The sequence below is a fragment of the Henckelia pumila genome, chromosome 3, assembly GCF_033568475.1.
Source record: "Henckelia pumila isolate YLH828 chromosome 3, ASM3356847v2, whole genome shotgun sequence".
Lineage (NCBI taxonomy): Eukaryota > Viridiplantae > Streptophyta > Magnoliopsida > Lamiales > Gesneriaceae > Henckelia > Henckelia pumila.
This window is the reverse complement of record NC_133122.1, coordinates 85620034-85640077: the sequence shown is the minus strand read 5'-3', so window position 1 is coordinate 85640077 and position 20044 is coordinate 85620034.

Here is a 20044-nt window from a genome sequence, read left to right as displayed (position 1 = left end):
GACGACTTAGATGAGCAAGAACAAGTCATGTCTTGGAGATGGGGATGAATATAGTTTTGAGATTTTATAGTTATTATACTGATTTTTAAGTTGTAAGACGTTTCTGCAAAGTTTATTCCAAATTTGGAAATTTTGAGTTGTACAGAATATTTATTTTGGATATTATTCATGAAATATACTGGTTTTAGTTATATTCTGTACTAAGAGCCTGGTTGTTTTTGAATTTTATTTGAAAGCAACGGCGATGTCACCCGACCCCGGGAGCGGGGCGTGACAGAAGTGGTATCAAAGCAAAACCAGGTTCATGGTCTTGATGGGAAATTAGAATTAAGAATTTATGATCTTGATGGAAAGGAACCACTTGAGTGTAGTATTTATATTGCATAGGCAGTATAAAATTTGAGATGGATTTTGTTGGTGAATTATTAGTTTAAGTTAGATTGAATTATTTAAGTCATTATTTTTGGGATTAGTAAGGAATCATTTGAAAATTAGATTAAGTTTTGATTTTGAGATTTAAGTTGACATTTGGAAATTAAGTTTGACTTTGATATTAGGACTTTTATATTAACTTATAAATTATTAGATTTAAGTTTTATTTTTGTACTGACAAATTAAGTTAAAATTTTGGGATTTATTCTAGAATTAATACTAATGAGATTCTAGTTTCAACTAAGTTAAATCAAGTTTCGAGGAAGAAACTTCCAATAAGGTGGGAGGGATGTGAAACCCCGGATTTTTAGAATTTATATTTTAATTCATGGTATAATTATATATTTCGAGATAATATTGGAGATAGAGTATATATTTAGATTTTATTTATTAATTTTGTGAGATATTTAGTTTGCAAAATTAAGATAAGTAATCAATATATAGATGGAGTAAAATATTTAAGTGATATGATTTCCATTCAAACTTTGATTATCGATATTTTAGTCAATATTAAATTTTTTTGTGCCTATAAATAGAGGAGCATGCATTGTGAAATATCACACACAAAATTCTCTCTTTTCCTCTCTTATTTTTTTTTTGAATAACCGACCCCTTTTTTCTGCCCTCTCTCGTGTTCTTGGCTTAGAAGTTAGTCAAGAATTCTTTAATTTTGTCCCCCAATTCTCGAGTAAAATGCTTGTGTCAGCAAAAGTTGGTCCATTATCTTTTCCTTTTCTTCATGCACGTAGAGTTTGAGTAGGAATTGTGAAGAGAAAGTAATAATTCAATCAATTGAAATTCCCGAGGAGACTCAACAGTAGGAAGTTTGAGAATTTAAGGTTCGTGGACTTGTTTGTAAAGATTTCGGTCGAAGCTTTGCCCGTCTGTTCAAATTTTTGATTTTTGTTTTCGCACAAGTTATTCAGTAAGTGGGCTTATGTTTTAAAATATTATGTATGATTTAAAATTTCGATCGTTCATGATATCCTTTCGAATTTTGCTATGTAATTGTTATTTTTGATGAATTTGTTATAAGTATGTTTTGGCACTGTTATGACTCAAATTAAGAGTGGAAAGGGAATTTCCGAACTATGTTATGTTACCGCCCTGATGCGGTGGGTAATAATAACCGTTCCATGACCTCACCCCTTAGAGGGATTACATATAGGGGACTGATCAGTTAGCCACGATTAATGAGAGGAATTTCAGTGTCTGGCCAAAATATGTAAATCATGTTGATTTTGTTATGATGATGATGTTTATGTTATGCTATGATGAGACATGCTATGAGATGATATGTTTTGAAATATGACATGCTTGAAATCCAAGTATGAGTTTTCTCAAATGAATATATCTATAAATATGTATTTTTGGTATGATCGATTGACCCCCACTTGCTGAATGTTTCCCAAAACACTCACCCTTACTTTTCCTCCCAGATGACGAAGATGACGACTTAGATGAGCAAGAACAAGTCATGTCTTGGAGATGGGGATGAAGATAGTTTTGAGATTTTATAGTTATTATACTGATTTTTAAGTTGTAAGACGTTTCTGCAAAGTTTATTCCAAATTTGGAAATTTTGAGTTGTACAGAATATTTATTTTGGAATTTATTCATGAAATATACTGGTTTTAGTTAAATTTTGTACTAAGAGCCTGGTTGTTTTCGAATTTTATTTGAAAGCAACGACGATGTCACCCGACCCCGGGAGCGGGGCGTGACAGAAGTGCTGCCCAGCGCAGCGACCATCGCTGCCCCATGCAGCGATCCAATCGCTGCCCGTGTTTTTGCCCGAAAAAAAAATTTTATTTTAAAAAATTTATTTTGTTTCAAAAACTGAGGCTTAAAAATATTTGTACAATCGATTAATTTAATCGCTTGATCTGAGCAACCTGGCTCTGATACCACTGTTGGAAAACGGTGATCAGATCAATCAGAATTGATACCCGGTGCAGCGGAAGTTTAAAAATTTTATATGGAACGATTCCATAATGGGTATCAAAACTTTACGATTAAATTGTGCGTGTAAAAATTAAATCACAATTAAATTTTTACCTTGAATCTCGAAACGAGATTATGGACACCAACAGATTACTCTGCTCTTGTTGTATATCCCAGGAACTGATGGACGAACAATTCTTCAATCAGGTCCACGAACAGAAGTTTAATCCCTCTGATAGATTGCACTAGAAAATCTATCAGAAGTTTCTACGAAGAGAATTAACGAATTTGATCCGTTAAACCAGACTGCAAATTCAAAATTCACAGGCTGGAATTTTCGAGCAGAGAGGGAGAGGGGCGGCGGCCACAGTAGGGAAAAACTAGGGTTTTTCGAAAAAATATTTTGTGACCTCTGTTGTGTAATTTCTGTACTGCAATAACTTATTTATAATGTGGGCTGCTAACAGCTTAGGGCCCATTAGTCATAAGTTCAAACCTGACAAGCAAAGCCCGCATGTTCAGAAATTAATATAAAATTCATCGTGACTCAGATTGATAAACCAATTTCACCAATGTGCACAGAAACCATTTTGCATCTTTTAAAGTCAAGATAAATTTTCTGAATCCGAATTCAGTGATTTCCAAAAATGCTCATCCCTATGTCATTTAAGGAAATCTTACTCTTCTACTCTGATATAAGAAGTCCTACTTCTTTGTTCATTAAATTTAACTCTTTAAATTTAACTATCTCAAAGGGGATTAAAAATCCATTACTTGTGTGACCCTCAATGGTTCAGGGATACAGCTAGCCATGGGCTCACAACTCCTTGTGACTCGGAACAACAATTTCCGACTTGCCCATCGAATCATGGTAAGAGCGCCTAGCAACATCGCCCCATGATTCCCTAGGTATCACTGATAGTGCCTACAAGAACCAATAGATTTTGGTTAGCGTACAGTACGGTCCCTTCATCCATATATCCCGATCGAATCAACAACCATTGGTAAATCGAGAGTCGTTCGAGATTCGATAACTATGCAATGCATCTTGAAGATCAAATAGTGACATCGCATGTGCTACTAAGAAACCATTTCTTAAAACACATCATGTACTCTGGCCAGAGATTCGTCACACTAATATCTCCTCAGATTGCATAGGATATCCACACTCGCAAGTATGTGATGAATCCTTGACAACAAAGCATCGACTCCTATATGTGTCGTAACTGTACCCAATCCCGACACCTGATGACCCCAATAGAGTCGGTAAACGAGTCAAAGTACAGTACTAGCATATAGAGTCTCAATGATGTTTCAAGTAGTAAGGACTAATGGTGTACAACCAAAAACGCGGACTTTATCCAATCGATAAGTGATAACCACTTGGAAAGTCCGGATAGGGTAGTTCGATCATTCATCGTATGAATATCCATTTGCATGCTTTGAACATCTTTATGTTCCATACCAATGAAACGTGGTACTCGGCATCGCAAATGCTAGTCTCAATCTCGAGCGATCCTTATCCTTATTAACGGACGGCTCAATCGACTAGGAACTATTTAGAATATACAGTGACTATAAGATGTGTTTCATGATAGTCATCCCCATGTACTACCACATCTTACATACACTATAGTATATTCAAGGTCTTTATCAAAACAACAATAGTATATCACAATATAACAATATGAAGAAAGATAAAGTCATTGCCATTAATAAAAGTGTAAATTATATTAAACAAAAGATTGTTTATACAAAGAGTCATCAAAGCCCTTAGCCACAAGTTGGCTCATCGGGCACCCACTCTTTCACCTAGCTAATGTCACATCTCACGATCAGACAACTGATGTCCTCTTGCTGATGTCCATTAGCTCTTCCAACACTCGTCGGACCCAAACACAATGGTATACTTAGATGTCATCACAGGAACACTTCATCAAAATGTTCGGTTGAAAACCTTCACTCTTGTTGTTGGACAACTCTTACATGAAGCAGAAACTTATCCCTTCCATTACTCAACCCCGAGTAAGCGATTACTATCACTAAGCAATTGTTGAAATCAACATCATTCTTTTCTTTAACAAGAATGCACAATCCTGGAAAACCATCAATTCCCTTACTTGTCTCTACGGACAAGTTATCGCCTAACTTGACCATACAAGTCTAATTGCAATCATCCCCGATCACAGCAATCCTGAATTATTCATCTCCGGCAACCTTAAAGATTCTAAATTACCCCAAATCGCCGACTGCTCTGAGATTGTACCAATTACACATCCCCTTAAGCACGTATGTGACAAAATACTATCTCAAGTATTTCTTAATTGCTACACCCTGATCAACACCGATTGGCTCAACTAATCGATCTCGTCGATTCTACTGTGGCTCACACTTAGCTCAACAGTGAAAATCAAATCAGATTACCTACGTGGCTTGATCAATAATCTTGACTTAGCTGCCACAAGTCTACTATTTCCAACACTTGGAATATCCAAATTGCTCTAGTTCAACACACCTATACTCGATAGCCATACAATAGCTATTAGTAGTCTATTGACACCATCTCACGCCTTACTACTGACAGCTTCCTCGTACACTGGAATCGAATATTTGGGCGAACTAAATCCAAGAAATGCTCGTTGTGAGACCCCGTTTCTAATCTTCTAATCTCGAATAATTAACTACTATCGAACACAAAGAGCCGAGGAAACGAAACAATTTTTTTTTTGGATGAATAGTGTCGCGCTCGATCGCACGAACTCGTGCAATCGAGCGCACTCAAAAGTTCCAAGATTCTGCCCGAGAAATACAAGGGCTGCGCTCGATCCTACGAACTCGTGGGATCGAGCGCACCCAAAAATGCAAGGTTTCTGCCCAGAATTACAACAGAACAGAAATAAGGCTAACCAAATCCATTCAAGCCATTCAATGCTACAAAATATAAACATGTACTACGAATTCCACATGCATATTACAATACCATACAAGTCAGAATACAATCTAAGTTCGATGATATCAATCAATCGACTAATCAAAATATCCAAGTTCAAAAGACACAACCCTACGACACGACGTCTCACTTCTATCATTCTCACCCCAAGCTAACCCAGACGACTCGGTCCGGCTCCTAATCCTCTTGTTGCCAAGTACACATACAAACAAATACAACAGCCGGATAACCCGGTTAGAAAATATAATTTCTAAGTAAAAGAGACAGGCATGCAATATCATATAAACACCTCACATTGAAATGTAATATTCAATAACAAATCAAAATGAGAATGAATGTATGCATGACTTCAAACTCGGGATTATCAAGTCAAATAATCGAAATATCAATCGGTACTCGGTTGGGATACCGGGGCCAAGTCTTCACGAACAACTCACCGACATACCCATTCAGGGTGGATGTCGCTCAACTCAACCCCTAGACTTCAGAGCAACTATAAGAAGTATTTTGGCACTTGGAAAAACTCGAAACCCAAAGCCACTTCAATATAGCTCCCTAAATCGTCTAATTTCAAAAACGAATCAAATAATCGGCTCAATATGAATGCAAGTGTAAACGAAATAATCAAACAAGTTCACACAAGCAAATAACATGCAGTATGTGATTTTCGGGGCTCGAGAATCAATCGAACTCGAGTATTCTACCCCATTCATATTCAATGTCATCTTTTACCTTTCAAATTCGTCGAGGATTCCAATCTGAAAATAACAATGAATTCAAATAAATAATCAATCGAATCAAAACGAATCGAAACGGAGAAACTCAATAATATACCGTCTTTAATTCTCAAATCGATTCAACTCCCAAGTTCGATCCAAACCCGAAACTCCAATCCAAATCTGAAAATGAAGAATATACGGATTCGATATCAATCTACTAATTCAAACCAAACACGGAAATCAACCGAAACAAGTCAACCGATAATCCAAACTCGATTTCGACGGCATAACGAGTATAAACGATCAAACCAAAAGTCTTCAACGTCATCAAACAACTCCAAACAATCCCATATCATCTTATAAACCAACAAAACAATCAAAATCCAACCAAAACCAAAACCCATTTTTGAAATATGCCTCAAAATTCATATAAAATCCAAACTTCGTTCTTTTTCCAAACCGACTTCGAATACACGGTCTATGCTAGCTCAAGAACAACATACTCGAAGATTATCAAATTTTGATAACCCAACAAAAATCAAAGTTCGAGGATCGTAGCAAAACTTACGTCAAAACGAAGCCTTCATTGCGGTGATCGTGACTCTCCACTCGAAACGAAAATCTAACAGTCGGATCGTGCGAATTGGACGGAAGAAAAGCTTGAATGTCGTTGTGGCCATGGCTTCTCTTGATTCGTACATGAGGGATGGGGAAGGAGTGAGTGATGGCGATGGAGGAGGTATGGTAGGATAATAATAATATAAGTTAAGCCATTGACTTGGTCCAACACTTAAATTGCAAGTCGGTCCCTGAAACTCCAAATTAAATCGATTCAATCCCGGCTCAATTAATCTTCACTAATTCCAAAAATAAATAATAATCAACTCTGATAATCCGAAATAATTAATTTCAGGGCCTTACACTCGTGATATATCAACCTAGATCATTTCCATCTCATGAAAAATCATACGCTCAACCTTAGAAAATATCAGGCAGTACTTAGCGCAATCACTGGACTTATTATCCATTGCCTCGTTCATTCAGAAGGAACGTCACGGCTAATCAAGTACAAAAATTATACCTAAAGAATCCAAAAGATTTCCAAAGTCTCCGGAAACGCTCCTGATTATATCCCTCGCTAAGATTGTGCAATAATTCAAGACTGAGACAGCTTACCACGATAACCCTCCTGGACAACCACCAAGGCTTCACGGGTATAGGCCATGATTTTCTTGCATCTCAAATAGTTTTGTACAATCCTTAACATCTGATATAATCCATTAATGATGAAATCAATCATCACGGTGCAATTTCTCCTATTTGAGTCGAAGTTTCAAAACAGAATCCCATCCAGTATCTCGGATAACTCCTATCACAAGAAAACCCTAATCATATATCTGATGACTATCCCTAGTCATCGCTGGTAAGAATCCATCTACCTACTAAATCGATCCATCTAGCAGTATCTACTAGGTCAAACCTATCTACTCAAGACACACGCTCGTCAAGGAATTCTCTCCAAGACTGGTCCTCATGGCAAAAACTCACACCAATATCTCTGACACAAGCCAGACGATATCTAAATCATTGATATCAAACCTGATATCTAATCCAAGGTCATACCACGTCGTGACTGTTACCAAAACTCTAGCCTGAGTAGCCTTCCCACCGCCATCCCCTGAAGCACAAAGTCTCCCAGGTAAATCGACATAGGGTCGCGCCTCCTCACGTCAAATCATGGTCATATTCCACAACTATCGACATATACTGTGAAGGGGATCGGTTAACTTGTGCCGGGAAATGCAGCGGATATTTTAAAAATTTAACAAAAAAAGTTCCGAGCACTTGTGTAGTATTCAAAATTAAACAACCATAGGGTGTTTAGAAATTTACCTATCAATCTCAAAGATTTATTTATGGCTCCAATCAAGTTGATAAACAACTAGGCTCTTGAAAAAAGTAGACTCAATCTACAAGCTTCCAAGAGCACTCCTTGCTCAAAATGGATTCAACACTTCGAGCCTCCGAATTAGGTCCACGACTAGACGATCTAGATCCGCTCTAAATATGCACTAAAATATTTAGAGAATTTAGCATTGAGATATCATTTTTTTTTCCCTCAAAATGAAAGAAAAACTTGGAGAAAACACTTAGAAGTGTTCGGCCATCACTTGGAATTGGAATAGAATATTGTGTAATATGTGTATATTATATTAATGGAGAAGAATTGATTAGATACAATTAAAACCATGCATAGAAAAATACATGACTTGCATGGAAAATTGCATCCAATCTTCCAACCCTTCAAATTCCATCACACACATACATATATATATATATATTATATATATATATATACACGCCTATATATATATACATATATAAATATATATATTTAAATGGTATTTTGAACTTATTTTAATTAAATATTAAACCTAAACCAATTTAAGTTTAATCAATTAATTAAATTCAACTTGAACTCATTCAAGTACACTAGTAACAATAATTATATAACACTATTTTATTTGAGCTCTACAAGACTCAATAGTGTTTAATTATTTATACATTAAAATGTATACTAGTGTTAAATTAATTCAATACTTGAATTAATTAACTAAGTTCAAAATAATAGTTTAGAAAATCACCATTTTCATAAACTAATTATTTTAAGTCAACTTTTAATCTTGGAACACATTCACAAATTAAAAATTACTTATTCCATTCATTCTCCAATTTAGAAGTCAAACTTCTAATTTATTTTACTTATAAACTCCTTTATAAGTTGTTCAACACATTGAACTTATTTTAATCTCAACGGGATCTAGAAAGCTAGTACTTGTGTGACCCTCAATGGTTCACTGATACAACTAGCAGTGGGTTCATATCTCCATGTGATTCGGGATCAACAAGTCCCTTATATGAGCATACTCTATATAGCTCCATTCTTATTGATCAACACATTGATAATAAGAACGTCAGAAAACTCAAGTCTGAAAGTACCCAACCAGTCATGTAAACGTCTAGCAGCATCGCTTACATGACTCCCTAGGTATCAAATGATAGTGCCTGCAAGAACCAATCAATTATGGTTAGCGTACAGTACGGTCCCTTCAACTCATATATCCCGACCGATTCGACAACCATTGGTTTATCGAAAGTTGTCATTGAATCGATAACTACGTTTCATGCCGTAGTTGCATCGAAGGTGTAATTCAAGAAACCCCTTTCTTAATTACCACCTACTCTGATCAGAGATTTCAAGCTACGTATGCATGAGATTACATAGGATATCCATACCCGTAGGTAAGCGGTGAATCCCCGACTACAATGCATTGACTCCTATATGTTTCGTCACAACACTCAACATTGCCACTTGATGACCCCAGATGAGTCGGTAAACAAGTCAAAGTGAAGCACTAGCATATAGAGTCTCCATGTTGTCCCGGGTCATAAGGACTAATGGTGTACAACCATAAACTAGGACTTCTCCACTCGATAAGTGAGAATCACTCGGAAAGTCCTTTAGGGAGGGTTGTTCAGTGCACTCTACAAGGAGCACCTATTTGCATGCTTGGACATCTCCATGTCGCCTACCAATGAAACATGGTACTCACATCGCAAATACTAGTCTCAAGCTCGAGCGGCCTTTATCCTTCTTTATGGCGGCTGAATCGACTAGGAACAGTTTAGAATATACAGTATTCCAAATATGAGTTTCATGATAGTCACCACATGACCATCTCATATTCTTTCTACTATTTGTATATTCAAGGGCTCTATCTATGCAACTTGCATGGGTATACAGATAAAGTTTTGCCAAATTAAATAATGTGAAATATTATTAAAATAAAGATTGTCATACAAGAGTTCTCACAAGGACCATCGGCCAACACATTGGCTCGACGGGCACCTACTCTAACAATCTCCCACTTGCACTAGAGCCAACTACCAATATTCTTCAAACCCATTCATTCGCGATACTTTTCGAACAATGGTCTTGGTAAAGGCTTAGTTAATGGATCAGCAACATTATCTGCGGAGGCGACTCTGTCTAACAAGACATCTCCTCGTTCCACAATTTTCCGGATGATGTGGTATTTTCTCAGTACATGTTTGGATTTTTGATGAGACCTTGGTTCTTTTTCCTGAGCAACGGCACCAGTGTTGTCGCAGTACACCGGGACTGGATCAACTCCATTAGGAATAACGCCCAACTCTTGCATGACATTCCTAATCCAAACAGCTTCCTTTGCATCATCTGATGCAGCAATATATTCTGCCTCAGTGGTTGAATCCGCAGTGCTATTTTTCTTGGAACCCTTCCAACAAACAGCAGCACCATTGAGCATGAATATAAAACCGGAAGTTGACTTCGAATCATCAACGTCGCTTTGGAAGCTAGAGTCCGTATAGCCTTCCAATTTTAGTTCTCCACCCCCATAGACCAAGAACATATTCTTAGTCCTTCTCAAATACTTGAGAATGTCTTTCACAGCTTTCCAATGTGAAAGACCAGGGTTCGATTGATATCTACTTGTAGCACTTAGTGCAAAGGCCATGCCAGGACGTGTAGATATCATCGCATACATGATACTACCAATTGCAGATGCATATGGAATGTGTGTCATCGTCTCTATCTCTGCATCATTCTTGGGAGACATGGATTTGGATAGAGACACGCCATGACACATTGGTAGATGTCCTCTCTTAGACTCATCCATCGAGAACCGCTTCACGATGGTATCAATGTATGTGGACTGGGTGAGACCAAGCAATCTTTTCGATCTATCCCGATAGATTTGTATTCCCAATACAAAAGATGCTTCACCCAAATCCTTCATTGAGAACTTACTCGATAACCATACTTTAGTTGATTGCAACATTCCTACATCATTCCCAATGAGTAGAATGTCATCAATATAAAGTACCAGGAATGTCACAGCACTCCCACTGACCTTCTTATACACACATGGTTCCTCAGGATTCTTAGTAAACCCAAACTCTTTGATTGTACCATCAAATCTGAGGTTCCAACTCCTAGATGCCTGTTTGAGACCATAAATAGATCTCTGAAGTTTGCATACTTTATGCTCACTTCCGATAGATGTGAACCCTTCAGGTTGAGACATATAAATTTCTTCCTTAATATCCCCATTAAGAAAAGTTGTCTTCACATCCATCTGTCATATTTCATAGTCATACCATGCGGCAATGACAAGCATTATCCTAATAGACTTGAACATTGCGACTGGAGAAAAAGTTTCTTCAAAGTCAACTCCTTATCTTTGAGTATACCCTTTTGCTATCAATCGAGCCTTGAAGGTCACAACCTTCCCATCCGTTCCTATCTTCCTCTTGTAAATCCATTTACACCCTATAGGAACAATTCCTTCAGGTGGATCCACAAGATTCCAAACTTGATTCGAATACATGGAATTCATCTCAGATTCCATAGCTTCAAGCCATTAGGATGAATCGGCATCATACAACGCTTCCTTGAAGGTCCTTGGATCACATCCATGGTCAGGCTCATCTTGGCCCTCTTCAAGAAGCAGACCATACCTCATAGGTGGTCTCGAGATCCTCTCGGATCTTCTAGGAACTTGTATCTCCTATCTTGGCTTTTCGGGTGTGGGTTCCACAATCGTGGGTGTTTCTCAAACTTCTTCAAGTTCTATCATCTCCCATTTTCTATCCAATAGAAATTTTTTTTCCAAGAAGTTTGCATTCCTAGAAGCAAACACCTTTGTTTCTTTGGGATGATAGAAATAATATCCAACCGAATTCCTTGGATATCCCACGAAGTAGCATAAAATGGATCGAGCATCCAATTTATCTCCCACTGTCTGCTTCACATAAGCAGGGCACCTCCATATTCTAAGATAAGAACACTTAGGAGGCTTTCCCATCCATATCTCATATGGTGTCTTATCAACTACCTTTGAATGGACATTGTTCAACAACAGTGCCACTGTATCAAGCGCATATCCCCAAAAGGATGGCGGCAACTCCGTGAACCCCATCATAGACCGAACCATGTCCATCAAAGTCCGGTTACGACTTTCCGAAACACCATTCAACTGAGGTGTACCAGGAGGAGTCCACTATGAGAGAATCCCATTCTCCCTAAGATACTCTTGGAATTCAGCACTCAAGTACTCACCACCTTGATCCGATCGGAGTGCCTTGATGCTTCATCCCAATTGATTCTCCACTTCATTTCTGAATTCTTTGAACCTTTCAAAAGCTTCAGATTTGTATTTCATCAAATACACATACCCATACCTAGAGAAGTCATCGGTAAAGGTAATGAAGTAAGAATGTCCGTGCTTAGTGGTGATGCTAAGTGGACCACACATATTTGTATGGATCAAATCCAACAGTTCCTTGGCTTGCTCCACATGGCCCTTAAAGGGAATTTTGGTCATCTTTTCTTTTAGACAGGGTTCACAAGTAGTAAGAGAATTAATATCAGACATATCAAACATGTCTTCTCCTACTAGCTTGTTCATCCTTTTAAAAGATATATGACCTAATCGAGCATGCCATAAGTATGCTGGATTTAGAGTATCTTGTTTTCTTTTGGATGTTGTTGATATCTCTTGGACATTGTACATAGGAATATCTTTCAATTTTAAATTATAGAGATCATTTTCCAATTGTCCTGTACCAATTAAACATTCATTCTTATAAATATTGCAAACACCTTTGCCAAATAAACAAGAATATCAATCTTTATCAAGCATAGAAATGGAAACAATGTTTTTCACCAAATCTGGTACAAACAAAACATCTCTCAAACATAATTTAAAATCATTGTCCAACAATAAGTAAACATCTCCAATAGTTTTGGCTGCAACTCTTGCCCCATTGCCCATCCTCAAGAAGGTCTCATCATCTCTGAATCTCCTACTTCTTGCCATCACCTGCAAATCATTATAGAGATGTGAGCCACAGCCGGTATCCAATACCCAAGAAGAAGAGTTAAGTGAAATGTTTACTTCAATGTAGAACATACCCTTTCCAAAACCATTCTGGTCAAGATATTCCTTGCAATTACGCTTCCAATGTCCAGGTTTCTTGCAGTGATGACATACGTCATTAGTCTTGTTAGCCTTAACTGGTGTGGCTACCACAACGGGACTCGGAGCTTGCCTCTTCAAGGGCACATTCTTTTTGGGAACATGGAAAGAACGCTTCTTTCCCTTCCCACGTGGTCTATTCTTTGAACCAGATGAAGTTCCCACATAAAGAACCGGCTTCTCTTTCTTGATTGTGGATTCAAACGTAACAAGCATGTTAACCAACTCCTCAAGGGTTGGATCTAACTTGTTCATGTTGAAATTCACCACAAAAGGATCAAATGAGCTAGGCAGTCACAAGAGCAACACGTCTGTGGTCAACTCAGTTGGTAGCACAAGATCCATGCTAACGAGTTTCTCCATGAGCCCAATCAACTTCAGGCCATGCTCATGGACCGAAGCCCCATCTCGCATGCGCAAAGTGATTAGCTCCTTGACAATCGCATGTCGAAGTGGGCGTTTTTGTTCACCAAAGATTTCTTTGAGATGCAAATGAATGTCAGCAGCATGCTTTGCACTCTCAAAACGTCGCTGAAGCTCATCATTCATAGAAGCCTGCATATAACATTTGACTTTCAAGTCATGGTCACACCAATCCTTGTAAGTCTGTAGCTCCTCAGGGCTACAATAAGTCGGAGCCGTATCAGGGGGCGACTCATCAAGTGTGTATACAATCCTCTCCGAGTTCAAGACGATTTTCAGATTTCTTAGCCAATCGAGGTAATTTGGACCGGTCAGTAAATGTTTGTCAAGTATAGTAGATAGCGGATTGCGAATTGATGACATTGTCAAAAACATGTACTGAAAAAAAAATAACAGATAAATGTCAATGACTATTTTAAAATATTTAATAAGATATAAAGTGTGGACTTTAACTTTATAAATATTTACTCCCACTGTTTTGATATTTTTACTACCCTCTAGTAAAAACGGGAAACTCCTTTCCTCAGTAGGTACATAAGGTTCAATTAGCCAATCATGATCCCGAATAATATCAGCCAATCACAATTCCTAAAAAGTAGTTTCCAATTGCATCTCCATCCAACCCTTAAGTAAACTTTTGTCTCACGCTTGATTAGGACCCAATAATATGACGTCGTTCCTCTTTACGTGTCAAGCCTTACCCATCGTTATCGAACCTTAATGGACGGTCGCCATGAGTTCCCCCAATAATATGAGCCGAAGTCATGGGAGTTCCACGTAGTTCACATCACCATGTCAATGGATGTCACAGCTTTCCGGCATCCAAGCCCCCCCAATAATATGAGCCGAGCATTGAATACGGGTAGCGTTCGTCATGCATCCATTGTCGATGGAAGACATGGAAATTATAAGCAAATTTATAATTCCCCTTTTCGGGCTTGATATAAATTTTGAATCTAATTCAAAATGAGGGTTTTTAATTTTGAAATGGTCTCATCGTTAATTTTAAAAACTCGCCGTGTTTGATCGTATGTTTGCAGGATTCATGCAACTTTGTTATTATAAAATAATAACGCACATACTTATTAACAAGGATGATCAATCGCCCCAAAACTATTCGGTCCGTGTGAGCCAAACACGGGCCAAGGTCCAATCCTAGGTAATGCACGGGATGCAAATGCAAAAATTACATAAGCTTCCAATATTTACATGTCTTGGATCTTAATAATTCATCTTGGCCCACCATCTTCCAATCTTGAACATCCACTATGAAATATTACATTAAAATATCCATGGCAAATAGGGATACATCTCATGGGTGGGAACGGGCCATAAACCAAGCCCATTTTATAATTTGATAATTATTACAACCATTCAACACAAAATATCCTAGCATACACCTATCAAATTGGTCTTGGGCTTTTGATCATCCTTCATGCACAATATCACATATCATACACCATCAATTAATTATCTCAATAATCAATTGATCAAATATTATATATATCTTGGTCCAATCACTAGCCACCACAATTATAAAATAAATTAACAAAATAAACAAACACCTTTGTTTACTTTCAAATTAATTTATTTATAATTGAATTTCTTGTAAATCACAATTTACTATAAATAATCAAAGTCACACTTTAACTATTTATTTTATGAGAAAAATCACATATTATAAAGTTTAATTTTTCATAAAAATCAATTATAATGTATTTAACAATTTAGGGCCTATGACACATGATATTCCAAAACACCTTTTGAAAAACTCAAGTCCTCATAGTCGTCACCGATACTCCGTCGCCGGATTCCGGTAAAAAATTTATTTATTTTTTTTTATTCAAAGGCTGCCCTAAACCAAAAAAAATTATTTTATAAAAACAGCCCCAAAATTGATAAATCTTGATTTTTTCATGCGGTTAGAAATTGACCTCAACATAATATCCAACAAATACTACACAAAAGAGTAACCTAGGCTCTGATACCACTGAAGGGGATCGGTTAACTCGTGCCCGAAAACGCAGCAGATATGTAATGCCCCGATTTTATCTTAATTGACTTTATTTGAGATAATCGGAGATTCCAGAGTTCAAGAGCCGAATTGATTTTGATCAGGATTCTTTTTGCAAATTTCGAATTTTTTAGGGACTAAAATGCAATTTTGGACTTAATTAGATATTTAAGCAAGTGTTGGCCTTCCTCTTCACTTCACCTTCTTCCCTACACACCTCCTCCCCCATTGAAGACTCCCCAACGTGAGTTCAAGCTTCCAGATTTTTCCCCGAGCTCGATCCGTCCGTTGGAATTTATTTCTGAAGGCAGATTAGCGATCACGGCTGCGAGAGCTTCGTTCTACCGTAAGTATTTCTCCGATCAGATACGTTTAGTTTTTGGGATGTTGTTAGAATCGATTGAGTTGCTAGTATGTTGTTCTTGGCAGAGTTCTGATCGTTTATTATTTGTCGGTTTCAAAATAGAGCGTCGTTCGGATTTGTTATGATTTTTGAAGGGATTTTCGAAAGTTGAGTTTTTATGATTTGTTGGAATTGGATTGTTATGGTTGAATGTTGATTGATAAGAGTTGTTTGGATTGATATTATGATGTCTGCATTTCCGGTTTGATCAGAATACAGCCGTTATACCGCCGGTTTGAGTTTTGTATTGTCAATCGGTTTGTAGTGTTTGAGCCAAGTCTTCGATTGAGTTGTATTTTGATCTCGAGCCTTTATTACCTCTTTTGACAGATTCGTTTGAAGGCCGTTGAGTTGCGAGATTTCAAGAGTTGTATCGTTTTGAAGATTGTAGCCGGTATAGTATCGATTTCTTATTATCGATTGAGGAAGTTTGATTGAATCTTGATTGAGGAATTGTTGTTGTTTCCAGGTTGGAGCATCGACGTTTGAAAGAGGTATAAGATGACTTAGACTGGAATGGAACGTGTGACTCGAATCCGACTTGATTCGAGTGTTCCGAGGAATCACATACTTGCATATTATTTGCTTTTACTCGAATTTAGTTGATTGAGTTATGTTTGCATTGCATTCATCTTGAGCTAAGAATCCTTGATTTTATCGGGCAGGACGGCCCTTTTATGTTAAACGTTTTGGGGGCTATATTGCGAGTGCCCTGGGTGTAGCCGTTTCACCTAGTGCTAGCATACTCCTTATAGTCACACCAAAGTCTAGAGGATGGAGATACGTAGCACCACCTCGATCGGGAGAGTCGGTGAGTTGTTTACGTGATCTCATCCTCGGGATCCCCAAAAGCAAAATCAGCAATTTCTAGATTATCCGGACTTGATAATCCCACATTTAAAGACATGCATTGCATTATGCAATTGAATTAAGTTTTGAGATGATTTTTGGAATTTCTTGTCTTGTATATATGTATCATGTTTTGATATATTATTTGATATTCATGTTTGTATCTTTTACTGGGGATTGTATTCTCACCGGATTATCTGGCTGTTGTCTTTGTTTGTATGTGTACTTGGCAGTAGGTGGGGCAGGACCGAGTCAGAGTAGACCTGGTTAACATCAAGAGCAAGAGATAGAAGTGAGACTCGTTTAGAAGTCGAATCAGCATGTCAATCTAGTTTATGTTTTGCAAACATGTTTTGTCATTCGAACTTCTCGTTTTGTATTGTAAGCAAGAATCGATGTAGGTACTACCGAATCGGATGTTTTTCTTCCCTAAACTTTTCTTGTATTGTTATTGGCTTTTCAGATACTTTAAATGCAAGTGTTTAGTTTTGGTTGGATTTATTTTCGGTGCTTTGGATTTTTGGGCGAGAGGACGGCACGGGCGCGCGGATATTGGTGCGGGCGCGCGGCCTTTTGGCGAGGTAAGGGCGCGGGCGCGCGTTCTGAGAGCACGGGCGCGCTGGTTTTGGCGAGGCGAGGGCGCGGGCGGGTTGGCTTCGGCGCGGGCGCGCGGTCGTTTTCCTTAAAAAAAATATTATTGTTGTCGCTTCGATTCTTGGTTTCTTGTATGTTTAATTGTTGTTTACTCCGAGAATAGTGGTTTTGAAACAAGTTCTCACATTAAGTGGTATCAGAGCGTAAGATTCTTGGTTGAACTAGAGTGAGCGGGGTAGATCGAGTCTGTGTGTATTGGCTCCTCGCATGTGTTTGAATTATTTAACTGTATACTTAATTCCATGCGAGCATGCTTTATTATTGAGAATTATTTGAATTACATGGTTATGTGATTTACTTTTATAAAGCATGATCTACTTGAGATATAACTGCTTATGTTATCGACGGGTATCCGGTTTTTCTGAGTGGTTGTAGAGGGGCACCGGTTGTAGCGATTGAGATATCTTGTGCCCTAACCTTTGTTATTCAGATGGGTCCTCGTCGAGTGATAAACAAAAACACACCGCCAGTTATCCCTGCGACTGAGCAAGCTAGCACTGAAGTTGATCAGTTGGATGCTTCAGCAACGCCTATGGAAACCTTGCTGAAGAGGTTTCAGTCGTTTAATCCGTCGTTATTGATGGGTTCAGAAAATCCAGTTGACTGCGAGAGTTGGTTGGATGATATCGATCAGTTGTTCGATTCCATTGATTACACAGATGACCGCAGAATCAGGTTAGTCATTCATCAGCTACGTGGGGTTGCTAAGAGCTCGTGGATCATGACAAAGAAAGCAATGAAGAGTAGAGGTACGGAAGTTACTTGGACTCTTTTTAAATCTGAATTTTCTAAGCGGTTTTTCCCTATCTCGTATCGCAAAGATAAGGGAGCAGAGTTTGCCAACCTGAAGCAAGGGAATCTGAACATTGAAGAGTACGTGGCTAAGTTTGATAGTCTGTTGCATTTTGCACCGCTAATTGCCGGAGACAAAGAAGCAAAAGCTGATCAGTTCATTAATGGTTTGAACCCGGATATCTTCACGTTGGTAAACACTGCTAGGCCAGATAATTTTGCGGATGCCATGAATCACGCAAAAGGAGCTGAAGTAGGTTTGTGGAGACAGAGAGGAAATCAGTTTGTGCCTCAGCAGCAGCAAGGACAGTTTCAGGCACAATCTTCTCAATATCAGAACCAACCGTTCCATTACCAAAATCAATCCTTTCAGTTTCAGAACCAACCACCGAGTTCTGAGGGTGGTAGCAGTGGAGGTAATAGGAAGGATTACTATCTTCCAAAGGGGAAGCAGTTTAAGAAGCACGGAACCAATTCTTCGAGCTCTAGTGGCTCGAGGCAGCATGGATCGGGACAGAGTTCGGGTCAGTCAGGCATGTCTTGTGCCAACTGCAGAGGTCGTCACTCCAGTGATCAGTGTAGAGGTATTTTTGGAAGCTGCTATATCTGTAACCAGGCGGGGCACTTTGCTAGAGCGTGTCCTCAGCGTGTCCCTGAGCAAGCTCAGAGTGGAAGTTTTTCGAGACAGACAGCTCAGCCTCAGCAACAATCTCCTACTGTCCACTCTTTTCAACCTCAGCAGCAGAATAGACGGGAAGGTAATCAGTATGCAAGCCAGCCTCCTAGACAGCAGGCACGAGTCTTTGCTCTGTCTGAGGACCCGCAGACTCATGCTGCACCCGATAATGATAGATCAGGTAACGTTTGAATTTGGTTTTCTATTCTTACTGGACTGTTAGATACTGGAGAGTTAATTGCCTTCTTATTGAAGAATCTGTTTAATGTTTATCATGCCTCTAAACTTTCGTTGAATCGTTCGAATTGACGAATACTTCAGTAGTGTTGTTAATCTTTCTATTAACCGGATCTTTCAGAAGAATTAGTTGAGACTAGGAATTCTTATCATTGATTTCTTATCTTTTGGAATGAGAATTGTGCTGATCTTTTAGAGTTTTTGAGAATCGTATAGCAGATGTTGGTGCCAAGCAGTTGTTTGTTATTCTTCAATGTCGGAATTCTTTTGGATTGAATGGTCTTCTTCTATTGTTTGAGTTAATGATGGAATTTGTGCCGATCAGCGCTCTCTTCTTATCGAGATTTTGGGATGTATTCTTATTCAGAGGAATCGCGCTATAGTCTGGACATCGAGACAGCTGAAGACGCTCGAGATTCAATGTTTGAATCTGGACTTCGAGCTCGCAGCGATCTTATTGATTTGGGGATCTGTTATCTATTTTTTTTATGAAGAGATTTCCGTGATCTTTTCTTTGATTTGGGAGTTGGAGTAATTGTTTTCACAGTTGGAGCTGATTTGGAGGCAGAAAAGAGGATTAGATTGTTTTAGATTTCTGACTGCGAATCTTTATCTGAGGAATTGTATGCAGCAACTGATGTTTTGAGCTGTTCTTATTTTATCTACTATCTAACTTCGATTGACCGATTGTTGGAATCGGCTACCATTTTCTGTACAGAATGACTTTCAGTCAAGACTAGAGGATTGATATCTTGTCAGAGGTCGTCAGATGTCATGTTTTTGCCGAAGTCTGTCAGTTTAGTCAGAGATCCTCGATGCACTCGTTCTTTCGGCAAGGACTTCTATAAGATTTCGTTGTCTGAATTCAA